This window comes from Priapulus caudatus, unplaced genomic scaffold, assembly GCF_000485595.1.
Source record: "Priapulus caudatus unplaced genomic scaffold, Priapulus_caudatus-5.0.1 Scaffold931, whole genome shotgun sequence".
Taxonomy (NCBI): Eukaryota; Metazoa; Priapulida; class Priapulimorpha; order Priapulimorphida; family Priapulidae; genus Priapulus; species Priapulus caudatus.
Window position 1 is genome coordinate 71,940 of NW_014577992.1, and position 4,663 is coordinate 76,602.

At 42.6% G+C, this 4,663-nt stretch overlaps 1 protein-coding gene and 2 long non-coding RNA genes across 4 annotated transcripts in view; 1 reads left to right on the plus strand and 2 right to left on the minus strand.

Moving 5' to 3' along the window:
- The window catches only part of LOC106814492, a 12,344-nt gene extending 10,447 nt beyond the window's left edge, over positions 1 to 1,897 (plus strand). Inside the window, exon 3 of the long non-coding RNA XR_001394619.1 lies at positions 1,670 to 1,897. This is a non-coding gene — a long non-coding RNA (uncharacterized LOC106814492). The remainder of the gene's footprint in view (positions 1 to 1,669) is intronic.
- The window catches only part of LOC106814490, a 9,029-nt gene extending 4,742 nt beyond the window's left edge, over positions 1 to 4,287 (minus strand). The window contains exon 1 of the long non-coding RNA XR_001394616.1: positions 4,245 to 4,287. This is a non-coding gene — a long non-coding RNA (uncharacterized LOC106814490). The remainder of the gene's footprint in view (positions 1 to 4,244) is intronic.
- LOC106814489 (15-hydroxyprostaglandin dehydrogenase [NAD(+)]-like) overlaps positions 1 to 4,663 on the minus strand; it is a 57,527-nt gene that overhangs the window by 44,473 nt on the left and 8,391 nt on the right. The window lies entirely within an intron of this gene.

The window sequence follows — 4,663 nt, forward strand, 5'->3', positions numbered from 1 at the left end:
ACCGTAAACGCTTCGCTCGCAAAGCACCTACACTGGTCGGCAGTGTAAGCTGGCGGCGAGGACAACCGAATTCGCCCACAAACAGCTGGTCACCAGGCACTCGGCCGGCGAGTTTGCAGCTGTTGAATCGGCGAACATCATAATGCCTCGCACTTAGTGAAATAATTCACAATGCGACTAGCGTAACTTGTTCCGCCTCCCGCGTGCAGAGGGCAGCAGTCCGAACGAAGTTGATGGCCATCCTCTCCCATGGAGAGCTCCGATGCCGCTGCTGTTGTAACCCGCTTTGCGTCCTGCGGCGCCACCCTTACGTCGAGCCGCAATTGTCGCACTTCGCCATCGTTCAACATCCCGACGCAAGCTTCTGGCCCACGTAAAGTGTTGCCAGGACTCGAGCCGAGAATTTTACAGATTCGAAGTGTCCCGTCATCCTCCCTCCGTTCAGCGAGCTACTGAAGAACTCCTCCCCGCAGGCGCGGCGGGCTAATGAGAGAATCTGGATTTTCCGCAGGAGCCGAACCCTTTTCGGGCGTCCACGTCTGATAGCAGTAAGCCCTGCATTACTCTTAGACGTAGCCCAGCTCGCTCTCAGTACCTTTTTTCCCTCCCAAGACTCAATCGGCCAGAACAGAAGTTACGGGGGCTGCGTCCACGTACTCCTGCTTCAGCTGGCGGACCCGCCCGGATGTTGATCCTCCTCTTAATTTGCAATTGTGCACTCGCTTCGTCATCCCGAACACACACACACACACACACACACACACACACACACACACATACACAACGAAGCAATTGACTCAAAAATCACACGTAATTAAAGTTTACGTTCATGCCCCCTGGATTTAAACAACCAGCCCTCAGAATTAATTTCTGCTCAGTCATGTGTCGACGTGAGCTATTGTAATATGGTGTCAGTTGGCAGCCACACACACACGCACGTCATCAATGTGGTGATCCGGTTGGTTAAAATAGTCAGCAACCGGAAAACCATAGAAATTGAGGCGAATAGATCTTAGGTGTTCAACAAACCTATCCGCAAGGCGGCGTTTTGTTGTATAATAAGTATAGTAAATTTGGCATTTAACGCATTCAATGGCGTAAATGAGGTTCGTCAACACGCATGTAAATGAATCCCGCACTATAAATTTGCCCCGAGGCCCTTGAACCACAGACCTATTCGTGATAACATTTCAAGTACTGCAACGTTTCCGACAACACGGGCATGAGCCAGGTTGGCTCACGGGGTTCTCAGAGTTGCTTGAAACAAGAGTGTCGCGGAGGTTGGTATCACGTCTGCACGAGCATAAAGGTGGGTTTGAAAAGATGTTAACTGTGAATGGATTGTTTTGAAATATTTTATAATTATTAATTAACAAACTTTTGATGTGCAGGATTGAAGGGTGACTTTCTCGCCGTCTTTTCTAGGGGTTATTAACGACGCCCGATTTAAGGGAAGTATCTTTTTTAATTTCTTAGATAGATCAGATTGATTATAGCCACGGCGTGTACAACATTCAATCATATTGGAAGCTTTTGTGTTAAAATCAGTTTTTGAGCTGCATATATTTTTTAAACGTAACAATTGAGAATGCGGGAAGCTATTTTTAGTGTGGCGAGGGTGAGAAGAAGAATACATTAGTAATTCTGTATGTATTCTTCTTATGTATAGAAATCCACGTTGCGTGAAAGCCTCACGGATGTTCGAGCGCACGCTACACTGCTATCTCACTCACAGACCACCTTGGACTGCTCTTCGCCTGCTGGCTGGCTGCGCATGCGCAGTGGCGCTACATCCGCACCTACGAGCAGATGACGAGCGTGTTTGGATACTCACTCGTCGCTACCGGAGATGCGGCGAACGCTTGGTATATATAGGTGGCAGCACCGCGCGGTCGCGTGGTTCTTTTTTTCATTTTCCCCAGATTGTATTTTCCCATATGCAACTTGCTTCCTTCCCAACCTCATTCAACCCCCTGTCTCCCCCTGTGTAACCTATCTCATATCTCCATACTACCTCTCACATTTCATTCTCCTGCATAACAATTTAACAGTAATTGAAATCAATAGTACAGTGAATTGTTTCCGTCTACTTATTTATTGTTATTTATGTGTTCGTACAACAATCAATTGAAATTATAGTAGTAGTATCATTCATCAAATAATTTTATGTTTTTGTTAATATGCATTTAACTGATTAATTATTCGAATTTTTGTTACTTCATTGTGCGTCGTTCTTCTGCCCGTTTTTCTTTGCTAATTGACTGATTAATATCTTATTTTATTTATTAATCAAAGAAAACACACCGGTGAGAATAATATAACACAAATAAGGAAAACAATAGCTCGACAAAATAACTCAGAGTGAGATGAAATAACACATGAAACTAGTAAAACGAATAACAGACTCGCGGATTTATCCGTGGGAACAGGCTTCACACAAACAATGATAGCTCGTTAGGGGGCAGCGTATGTATGAGCATTTTCAGATCATCTACCAGTAATAGAGGCTTCATTTTATCCTAGCTGAACGAGCCAGATTTCAACCGAACATACACACGGTTGTTACATCCTACATCTACAAAAACATAGCCTTTGTTTCGATGTCAGACGCTGTTAGTTGCGACTATCCTGGATAGTTGTCTACAACCAGCAGGCGCGCAAACCCATTGTGAAATGTGGGGGGGGGGATGTGTGTGTGTGTGTGTGTGTGTGTGTGTGTGTGTGTATGCACGGAATCGGTGGAGGGTCATATCTCATTCCTTCCTCCATTCAACCTACCTCCTTTCATCCAAAGTCTAGCCCATGTTGAAAGATACTGGCCTAGTCTAAACATTGACATTAGTGGAAAATCTCGCCATACGTTTATACATTCGTCAAATAAATAAATGAATCATTTATTACGTAAAATATTCTCAGATGTATCGAATTAAATTTGAAATGTTTATAGTAAATAATTACTCAGGAAACATAAGCACATTCATTCATCTAATTTATTTAAATGCATTTATTACTAATACATCATCAATATAATTAACCATGCTAATTAAATCATTAATAGTGCATAATTTATTGAAAAGTCAATTCACATTTATTTTTATTTATGCAGTTACAAACGATATTCAGTTGAGACGAAACGAATCAGGGAACAAATCATGTTCGAAACGTTTAACGTTATCTGGCAGTCGCCGACAGTTTTCTGTGGCAAGTGGCGACGATGGTAATACGTATCGGGGTTAATTATCGGCTGCCTTAGGCGCATGATCGCCACAAACACCACACACCGTGTAATAACCCGCGTGAGATAGAATTTCTGTATTCATGTATCTACCAGTAATAGCGGCTTCATTTCATCCTAGAGGAGCGAGCCAGATTCACACCGAGCACGCACACGCTTGTTACATCCTACATCTACAGCTCACAGCGTCTGACACTGGGAGCACGTAACCTATCCTATATCATTGTCTAAAACTAGACGAAAATATCCTATCTAGCTGGTTAGTTGTATAGCATTAGTAAGAAATATTGTTTCTTTAATAGTCATCTGTAACCGGAAGATAAGTTTCTCTACTTGATAATTGTCTAGAACCGGAAGTGGGTTATCCTGGATAGCTGCCTAAAATTGGTAAGAAATGTTGTCTCCGGGATAGTGGAGCGTCTCCCCGTCTGTCTTCCTCACCAACAGACAGGCTCCGTTTAAACTCTCATCCTCCACCAGGCGGAGGCACGATCGCGCCACATCCGCCATGCTGAGAATTAGAAGGTAGAAATAAATTAAAAATATAATAAAGCAAATGACTTCTTCTACTACTACTACTACTACTACTACTACTACTACTACTACTACTACTACTACTACTACTACTACTACTACTACTACTACTACTACTACTACTACTTGAGGGAGATTACACCTAGGTCTGGCTTGTTCGGAAAACCTAGTTCTTGTTTAAGAAACTAGATTCATGCTAAACGCGGTTAGGGCTAAAAACTCAGGTTTTTCGTGCCACGAAATCCGTGTTAGTTCATGGCAGAGAACCCGCTGATGTTTTGAGTCAATGAACTTAGGTTTGTGAGCACGAAACCCTGGATTTCTGGGCCGAGTTAATTTCTTTTTTTTTTTTGTTCTTCGATGTTATATTTTTTTATTTTTTTTTATATTTTAGTTCATATATGCTTGCATTAGATGTATCTGTGGCTGCGCGTGTTGCTTGACACGTGTGTTCCGCTGTATTTAATTCGCATACATGCGATAAGAGTCCTGTGTTGATAATGACACTGCTTCCGTTGATAGTACCTTGCCCAGTATGTCAACGCTATGCTGTGTTTCCTGGTGATGACTGCTATCATGGCAAAGGTTCAAGCAGGTTCGATACTAAGCTGGTTTATCCATAATCTCATCTTTAATCCTGCCTGCGAGCCTTCTCTATCATTAAAATACATGTAAAATATTATATATTATATATTATATTATATACTATATATATAGTATATATTACTATTATATATTGGATATAAAATATAAATACGTGTGTGGTGTGTGTGTGTGTGTGTGTGTTGTGTGTGTGTGTGTTTGTGCGCGCGCGTGCGCTCGTGTGCGTGTGCGTGTGCGTGTGCGTGTGCGAGCGTGTGCGTGTGTGATGGTGTGTGTGTGTGCGTGCGGTTC